The 10,162-nt window shown below is 42.3% G+C and overlaps 1 long non-coding RNA gene across 1 annotated transcript; it reads right to left on the bottom strand.

Moving 5' to 3' along the window:
• Positions 1–7,779: 7,779 nt before the first annotated feature.
• On the bottom strand, positions 7,780–9,338 carry LOC123328615. The gene is made up of 2 exons (XR_006543548.2): positions 9,196–9,338; positions 7,780–8,512 (listed from the first exon to the last, which is right to left on the bottom strand). It is a non-coding gene; the product is annotated as an uncharacterized LOC123328615 (long non-coding RNA).
• Between the last annotated feature and the right edge of the window lie 824 nt (positions 9,339–10,162).

The following is a 10,162-nucleotide window of genomic DNA, read 5'->3' as shown; positions in this document are numbered from 1 at the left end:
CTCAGTCATTTCACTTTCAGAGTTGGCCCTAGATTCATCAACAAGACGGAGAAGGATTTTCTATAAGGAAGTTTATCGTGGTGTTATTTGCACAGAAGAAGAACTTGAAAAGAATTCTTGTCCACCATGAGAGAACTGGTTAAATAAATTATGTTACAATCGAAGGTAAAATATCCACCTTGAAAAATGATGTTTACTGGGGCCCAGAGGGAGGTTGGGAACTAAGAGATGATGATCAAAGACACAAAGTGTCAGTCATGCGGGATGAATAAATCCTGGAGATCTAACCTACAGCACAAGATGATGACCATGGACAATACTGTATCATACTGGAAATTTGCGAAAGGATAGATCTTAAGTCAAATCTTCTAAGGGCACAGGTGCACAGGCGCACACACACACACACAAATGATAACAACCTAAGGTCACAGAAGTGTTAATAACTTGATTGTGGTAGTCATCTCACAATGTTACATATATCAAAGTATCACCTTGTATACCTTACATATACGTATCTTTTATTTGTCAATCAGGGGCTTCCTTGGTGACACAGTAAAGAATCTGCCTGCAACACAGGAGATCCAGGTTCGATCCCTGGGTTGCGAAGATACTCTGGAGAAGGGAATGGCTAACCACTCTAGTATTCTTGCCTGGAGAATCCTATGGACAGAGGAGCCTGGCGGGCTACAGTCCATAGAGTCACAAAGAGTCGGACATGACTGAGCACCTAAAACTTTCACTTTCACCTCCATAAAGCTGAAAAAAATAAAAACAAATACAGGGAATTCCCTGGCAGTCCAGTGATTAGGACTCTGCTTTCACTGCCGAGGGTGCAAGTTCAGTCCCTGGTCAGGGAACTAAGATCCTGCAAGCCAGCCACACAGTGCAGCATGCATGCATTCACAAATAAATAAATAAAAATGGTGTTTTAAACAATAATTAGAGACATGGTGAACATGCTCATCATATGAGTAGTCAAACCTGGTTATTTTCTTTTCATATAAAGACTATTTTTTTCAATTTATTACAATGAAAATGCATTTTTCTTATAATACAAAATATTTTTAAAAGGAAAAAAAGATGGATGATTCTCACAATACTTTATATATGTAAAGTGTTATTCAATTATGGATTTTTTAAGTAAGCCAGTTTCTTGCTACTAAATTAAGAGAGACAGAAAGGGAATTCTGTTAATTTTTAATAAGAGTTTCAGAAAGATATACAATCTGTGGAACCTTCATTTTCCAGCCAAACTGAAAAATCAGCTTCCCATTTGATGGATCTCATTTGAAAATGTACAAAAGGAAGCTGCTATAAAGCAAGGCCCATAAAAAAGTCATTTGCCTGGACCTCCCATTCACGTCCAGCGCGGCCCTCGCTGACTATTAAGGTAACTGGTTGGAAAGAACATACTCCCCTCTCTGGTAATCAACCTGCGTCTTCTCCTCCATCTGCCTCATAATGAGAAGTCATAATCTTCTTTTTATGGCATCACCATAAAAGACATCAATATAACAAAAAAATACATTGCTCATGGTAATAATAGTGTTTGTTATGGAAATTATAAAATGTCCCCATATACGTGCAATCTACTTTAATTAAGCCTTGTCAAAGAATACATTTTCCAAACATCTAAATCAGATATTGCAGAGCCATGAACTCACTGTCTTGGAAAAAAAATGCACCTCAGGGATTAAGCCTGAGGCTGAATCAATTTTCTTATTAAGAGCCTGCATGGCTCAGGATGTTTGTAATGGGAGCTAAGAGAAGCCCCCCGCTTCAAGTTCGGCCTGGCGGTCAAGGACTGAATTTTTTGTGCTTAGAACTCAGGGACGGATGGAGCCCACAGACCATGCCAAGTTTGCCCCCTCAGCTCCCTCTGCAGAGTTCCCCCCTCCAGAGTGGACCCCAATCTAAGCAGAGAGATGGAACTGAGAGCTGATGCATTCCCATCACAGGCTCCAGGCTCCAGAAATTTTCCACAAAGAGAGGAAGGAGGCAATAAGGACTCAGCTGAAGCAATAAGGACTCAGCTGAATTCTAAGGAGGAAATCATAATTTTCCCTTCATATATCTTTTAATTCCTTCTTAAAAATTAGAAAGGCATCATAAGCACCCCATAATTTTTTTAAAAATTACTAAAAGGTACAGTCAAAAATAATATTCCTTGCAGCCTTTATAGCTCACCCCTCATAAGGTAGCAGCCTAGCGTGGATCTTTCTACACTTTCTCCATGCTCACAAAACATATAGGCAGTGTCATTGCTTGTTTTTATTAAAATCAGGGTATTTCACATGCTCAATACTCACAGTTTGTTTGCTCACTTAATAGCCCTCTGGGTCAGTAGGTACAGATCTAGGAAAATAGCATTTTAAAACATTCAACTCTGCTTCACTGAGCGCTCACTCTGTACCTGGCACACAGGGTTAAGTTGCCAAGAGGAGCTTGTGGTTTAGCAGCCCCATGGCATGTGGAATCTTCCCCGACCAGGGATCGAACCAGTGTCTCCTGCATTGCAAAGTGGATCCTGAACCCCTGGACCACCAGGAAGCCCTTCTCTGCTGTCTCTGGAGTTGCTCTAGCTCCTGCCCTGCAGGACCCACGTCTAGTTACCAGTAACAGTGTCCCCTCCCCTTGTTCACCTGCCTCTCAGGCAGGAAGTAAATCCTATGGCTGCTCATCTCTAGGTTGCCCTCTTGATCTTCTGCTTGGCTTTGCTTTCCTGGTTCTTCTTTAACCATGTAACCGATTTCTTCCTAGAAATTCTTTCTACTAAAATACTTAAGAGTGTTTCTATTTTCCGCTGGACCCTGGCTGATACACAATACTTCCATTTTATCAGGATATTATAAGGCCGTTCAGATTGTTTTACAAATGTTTTAGTGTAGTGAAGAAACGTCTGTGCTATAATATAAAAAAAAATAGTAAATGCAGATCTGTCTACGATATTATTTCAACTATGTTTTCAGAATGAGTTTTTTTGTAAGACCACTGAGACAATGTTAAAATGTTAATAGTTGTCTTTGGCTTGGGAATAGACTGAATTTGTTTCTTCTTTTAATTTTCCATATGTTCATAATTTTCAACTATGAATGTATTTCAAAGTTAACTTTTTAAAGGTGTCATCTCCTGGCCCAAGTCTGACTGGGAATCGGGCACACAGCCTCTGTCCACCTGCTTCCCCAGCTGTCCACAAGGAGCCTGAGCCCTGATCTCTACCTGGCCGCTGGTAGAGAGAAAAGTTAAAGAAGAGAAAAAGCTAAAATTTTACATGACCTCCTGCTTCTTCTGCCTCTATAACTCAGCTTGCTCCTTACAAAGTCTGGATCACGTAGGTCACGTAGTCTCAGAAAGTGGGGACTCACAATACTAGGAACTGGAGCTTATCTCACTCATCCTTGTCCTGCTCTTTGCAATTGCCCAGCCCCTGCAAACCTGCTTAATCATGCCTGTCCATATATAAAAACTCTGTAACCCCTTTGTTGGAGGCTCAGAGCTTGGAGTGTTAACTCCTCTGGACCCACCGGCGTAATAAACCTGAGTTCTCCAACTCTCCGAATGTGGTGCTTGGTCTCTCAATTACTGGTTTCTGCCACACAGTGAGGAGAAACTTCCCTCTGAGCATTAAAACCCCTCTTACTCCCCTGATGATCATGGCCGTTTGTCCAGACAATGTCCAGGCTGTGGCAGGGGAACATAATCTCCACCTGAAAGCTGACATCACCACTTGGTGGGGTCTTGCCACGTGACTGCTGCTCTCCACCCTCGTCCCATCAGAGGGCAGGGAGATCGCAGCATCAGACTGTGTCTCAGAGATGCTGCAGGAGGCTGCTCGTACCTGTCCTGGAGAAAGAGCAGGTAATGTGTGCCCAGGCTTCCCAGGCTCCAGAGCCACCCTGGCCCCTCATAGGCACAGTCTCTGTGAGACTCACTGGAGAAGCCCCTGTGTACCTCCCTGCTGGGGTCCAGCCCCGGCTGATCCAGGGTCTTCGAAGGAGAGACGGCTAGGCGACCTATTCAAATGTTAATTAGATATAATAAAGAGGAATAGAATGAGGATAGCTCAGTAGGAAAATTCAGTGGAGAAAAGAAGCTGAGTGGCTTGGTTTACGCGGAAAATCAATATAACCCGTGACACCAGGTTAGCTCTGACCACGGAGGCCGCAGGCGCCCTCTCGAATAGCGGAAGGTGCCTCACCTTAGACACCTTCTCGAGTGGGTCTTAGAAGCCCAGGCAAATAAATGGTCGCAGAGGACATCCACGCTCCAGATGGACACTCAGCTAGAAGTTAAAGGGAAGAATGACATGGGGAGACCAAGCGTTGGTGAGCAAGGCCCATAGCTTTATTTTCAACAGGGGCTTTTATACCCTAAGTTACACATAGAGGACAATAGGGGATGCAAAATCAGCAGTCTTTGATGCTTATCAAAAACCAGGGTTTCTTTCCTGCAGATTTATCGTATACAAATGGTTTAGGTGATTTACATCATCTTCTGGCCAGAGGCCTATTAACATTTTATGACTCTTGACAAGGACTTATCAACAAAGACTTATTTTCTCTAAGAGTAATTATTTTAAGGTTTGGCGCCATCCTCCGAAGATAAGATTACGTTCCTATAGGGTGGATGTGTAATGGGTTTACAAAGGAAAGAATTTACTACCTTAAGGGTCTAAAGTTACTAACACCAGGCCACTACTTATTTTTTCTACATACCAACTATATTAATTAATGCACATTCAAGGATACAATTCAGGGGATGTGAAAACTTGGCAACAAACATTGGCTCATCAATGAAATCTTTTACTAGTTTTATTCTGACAGTTTCTAATTCTCTGAGAGGCTCTAAGCTATTTGAATATCTTAAGCTTCCCGTGCCTCTGGAGGCTGGGAGACTGTAAACAATCGTATGCATAGCTGTAGGTGTCCGGGTAAACTTGTCAGGCGAGTTAGAGAGCCATCTGAGGGGTTTGGATTTAAACACTCCTAATTGCCCAGGAACTTTATTAATTGGAGCTATAAGTTAACTCTTTGACAGAGAAAGTGAGATGGTGGTGGGGGACAGCCCCCAGTAAAGTCAGAGGCGAGAGCACAAAGCAATAAAGTAGGCAGACTCTGGTTTTTGGGGGGTAGATGCTCGAGAATATCCGGGGGCACTCCCGAGGCTCGATCCCGCCTTTGCGTATGCCGAGCCCCCTTCCTCATGACCTTTGTCACGAGTGGAATGTCTCTCGCCGGCTCCCGGCACCTCCCCCTGGAAGCATCTCAGCTCTGGCCTGAAGCACATAGGCGTTCAATGTTCTATCAGGCCCCAAAGCAAGTGTGTGGCCTATTCTTTCAATGTATGCATTCAGTCAACCCTACTTTTCCTGAGGGCCTTGGATTAAAAGAAACAGTAGCTCATATGACCCAGCAATCCCACTGCTGGGCATACACACCAAGGAAACCAGAACTGGAAGAGACATGGATCCCCAGTGTTCATCGCAGCACTGTTTACAATAGCCAGGACATGGAAGCAACCTAGATGTCCGTCGGCAGACAAATAGATAAGAAAGCTGTGGTACATGTACACAATGAAATATTACTCAGCTGTTAAAAAGAATGCATTTGAATCAGTTCTAATGAGGTGGATGAAACTGGAGCCTATTATACAGAGTGAAGTAAGTCAGAAAGAAAAACACCAATACAGTATATTAACATCCTGTATATTTAATATACAGTGTATTTATAAAATAAAGACATATATATGGAATTTAGAAAGATGGTAGTGATGACCCTATGTGCAAGACAGCAAAAGAGATACAGATATAAAGAACAGACTTTTGGACTCTGTGGGAGAAGACAAGGGTGGGATGATTTGAGAGAATAGCATTGAAACATGTATATTACCATATATGAAATAGATCACCAGTTCAAGTTTGATGCATGAAACAGGGCACTCAAAGCCAGAGGGATGGGATGGGGATGGGATGGGGAGGGAGGTGGGAGTGGGGTTTGGGATGGGGAACACATGTACACTCATGGCTGATTCATGTCAATGTATGGCAAAAACCACTACAATATTGTAAAGTAATTAGCCTCCAATTACAATAAATAAACTAATTTTTTAAAAAAGAAAGAAACAACAGCTCAGACACACAAGGCTGAACAGTTACCTTTAACCCAAAGGTTTTCCAAGCCCCACATTCATGATTTTGCTTTTTCAAGGCCACTGGTCCTTTAAAACAAGATGCACTGTTGCTCGCCCATTTACCAGCTGCTCTAATAGAGACAAAGATGGATAAGGTAATTAACAGCCTTTCTCGCTGTGAGTCAAAGCCACAGCTGACACTCAGACCCAGTGTCGTGGGCTCACAATGCCATCCTTACTGGTCCACTGAAGCCATTCTGTGGGCTGCAGAAAAGCACTCTGCAAAATAAATAAAAAATGAGAAAATACAGCATGATCTTTGGTGTTGCTGCTTGCTCAGAAACAGTCCTTCATTACACCAGCCCTTCCTCCTAACATCCTCAAGTGTTTCATGAGCATCCTTTACCTCTCCTCATACAATTCTCAGTGTCTGGTTCTAAGGACTGTCATAGGAAGATGCCATGCCACCATTCACCCGGGACACTCAAGGCAGTCAACAGAATGGGGAAGGTGCTGAGAAGAGGCAGTGGGTCAATCTGAGGGTCTGTACCCTGAATAATCCACCCTGGTTCTTGTAGGTGATCAGCCACTTCATCCATAATAAAAGTTTGCTTATGACCTGCTTCTTACCTGTTTACTACCCTCCCAACATGGCAGAAATCAACAAAGTTATATTTTGAGAGAGAAACATGAGAGGAGGACTGTGAAAGGAAGAAATCAGGAAGAAGCATCTCAAAGGAGAGGATAAGACAAGCTTTTGGAGCAAGGAATGGACTGAGAGGTGAGCCCAGGAAATGTTACAGGGGACACAGGGGAAGAGACGGTAGTGTCAATACATTGCTAAACTGAGTCATTAAAGTTTAATCCCCTGGACAGTTCTGGGGACCAGGACAGAGTTAGCTGACCCTAGGGGTGTTGCAGTTGGGGTATTTATATAGCACCTCCTGTGCATCACTGGTTGAAGGCCGCTGGGAGGGGCTTGTGAATTCTCTGGCACTTCCTGCCTACCCTGAAAAATGCTCTCATCAGAGGATGGCTGATGGGCAGAGAAGTGAAAGAGGACACTGCATGCATAATACTGGTCAGGGCCCTGAGGGATGGGTCAGCGCACAGAGCCTTCAGGCCACAGTGGAGGCTGAGAGGGAATTCTGTTCAAGTTTATAGCATAAAGAAGAGTAAACTCCTAAAGGAGATCAGTCCTGACTAGTCATTGGAAGGACTGATGTTGAAGCTGAAACTTCAATACTTTGGCCACTTGATGTGAAGAGCTGAATCATTTGAAAAGACCATGATGCTGGGAAAGATCAAGGCGGGAGGAGAAGGGAACTACAGAGGATGAGATGGTTGGATGGCATCACCAAACTCAATGGACATGAGTTTGAGTAAACCCCAGGAGTTGGTGATGGACGGGGAGGCCTGGTGTGCTGCAGTCCATGGGATCGCAAAGCGTCTGACACGACTGAGCAACTGAACTGAACAAGAGCAAACAGTGATACCATATAACAAGGGTCAGAAAACTTTTTCTGTAAAGTGTATAAAATAGTAACTATTTCAGACTCTGTGGACCACAGTGTTTCTGTCACAACCACCTAACTCTGTTTTTATAGAGCAAAAGCAGCCATAAACAATACATAAAAGAATGAGTAAAGCTGTGTTTCAATAAAGCTTTATTGACAAAAACAGAAGACAGGCTAGATTCAGCCGTGTGTGTGTGCTTAGTCACTAAGTCATGTCCAGCTCTTTTGCACCCCATGGACTGTAGCCCGCGAGGCCCATCCGTCCATGGTATTCTCCAGACAAGAATACCAGAGCGGGTTGCTATGACCTCCTCCAGTGGATCTTCCCCACCCAGGGATTGAACCCACATCTCTTATATCTCCGGCATTGGCAGGCAGGTTCTCTACCACTAGTGACATCTGGGAAGCTCACTTTGTAGGATACATGGAAGTTATTAAAGAAGATACAGTCTCAACAATTAAATCTGTAACAGAAACTGTGTTTTATAGGAACACTGCAGAAACACAGTCACTAAAACCGGAAGAGATTCCAGAATGGGGTGACAGAGATAGGGTCACACATGAAACGCCTTCACAGCATCACTCAGGTTATCCCAGCAAAGAAACACAAGCTAGAAGTGCATACTGTTCACAGAATACCATTGATATCATTAAATATACACGGAAAAGGATATTTGAAGACTAGGATTTTCACAGAACTTCATACTAATAATATGAGGTACGACCACGATCTTCCTTTTGAAATAGTAACTGAACAAACTAGAAGATGGGTTATGCAGCTTTCATTTACGAAGAGACAGGGCATCAAATTTGGTGACCTTTCCTGTGATGATAAGTGGCTCTCAGGAGTGTGCCACAGATAGTTTCTGAAAAACAAACACACTTCATTTGACCCTTTAAGGTCAAGAGTGAGTGATGAAGTAATGCTTTTCCAAAGAAATCCAGGTGCAGAAGAGCCTTTCTGAAAGCATTTTCATCACTACGTGCTTCCTCCCAACACACTTGGTTATCAACTATAATAACATTTATGTATGCACACATAAAACAGAAGTCTCTAGCCTGCTTAAAATCTTTCAAATGAAGTTTCAATAGGTTTGGGACCCACTTGTTTAAAAATATAAAAATGAAATATATTCCAATTAGTTTGTGAGATGAACTGCCTGACATCAGGAAGATGGAAATTTACTAGCCCAATTTCAACAAAAACCTCTGTATAATTGGTGGATGACGTTGAAAAACAAGAATCATAATTTAATAAACAAAGCCACCAATGTGCTCTTCCATTTGGATTGACACTTCTTTGTGAGAATTCTTTTTTTAACCCTGACAGCCATTAAAATTAAGTATTTTTTCACAATGAACCTCTAACTTCAGTACCTTGCTTTATCATCTAGTGTTACAATTTCAAAAATAATAAAGTATATCCTATCTTAATATGTACTTTAAAATATTATCACTAATTACAGTGGCAGCAAAAAAAGTGGTAGCAAAAAAGGACTTTTGCAACATAATTTATAGTATTATTATCTATGTCATATTGCCTACAAACCTTTCAATTTTCTATGGCTTCTCTGGTAACTCAGCTGGTAAAGAATTCTCCTGCAATGTAAGAGACCCCAGTTCGATTCCTGGGTTGGGACGATCCACTGGAGAAGGGATAGGCTACCCACTCCAGTATTCTTGGGATTCCCTGGTGGCTCAGCTGGTAAAATATCCACCTGCAATGAGGGAGACCTGGGTTCGATCCCTGGGTTGGGAAGATTTCCTGGAATAGAAAATGTCATATTGCTCTCAAACCTTTAAATTTTCTATTTTTGTGCCTATTACATGAAATAATGCATATATAAATAGCTTTTATGTTTATATTACATATAATAATAATGATAATATTAGTTGCTCAGTTGTGTCTGACTCTTTGTAACCCCTGTGGACTGTAGCCCACCAGGCTCTTCTGTTCATGGAGTTCTTCAGACAAGAATACTGGAATGGGTAGCCATTCCCTTTTCCAAGAGATTCTCCTGGCCCTAAGATGGAACCCAGGTCTCCTGTGTCTCCTGCATTGAAGACAGATTCTTTATCATCTGAGCCACCAGCTCAGCAGTAAAGAATCTACCTGCAATGTAGGAGATACAGGAGACACAGATTTGATCCCTGGGTTGGGATGATCCCCTGGAATAGGAAATGGCAACCCACTCCAGTATTCTTGCCTAGAGAATCCCATAGACAGAGGAGTCTGGTAGGCTACAGTCCATGGGGTCACAAAGAGTCAAATGCAACTGAGCACACACACACATTTAAGATATAGTATAGTAGTACATAAGTATATATACGTTTAATAATACATATATAATATATAGTAATACATATATGTATATTTTTAAATATACACATGGAAAAAAAGTTAGGATTTTCATCCCATTTGAATGTGCAGTAGGGCAGGGGCAAGTGTGGGTCTATTGAAGGGGTGAGCCTTTAAGCAAAACTGGTACCTAAATCATGTCTGCTAATAAATCATG

The sequence above is a fragment of the Bubalus bubalis genome, chromosome 12 (assembly GCF_019923935.1).
Source record: "Bubalus bubalis isolate 160015118507 breed Murrah chromosome 12, NDDB_SH_1, whole genome shotgun sequence".
NCBI classification, from domain to species: domain Eukaryota; kingdom Metazoa; phylum Chordata; class Mammalia; order Artiodactyla; family Bovidae; genus Bubalus; species Bubalus bubalis.
The sequence above is the reverse complement of the archived record's forward strand: the minus strand, read 5'-3'. Positions and strand labels throughout refer to the sequence as shown.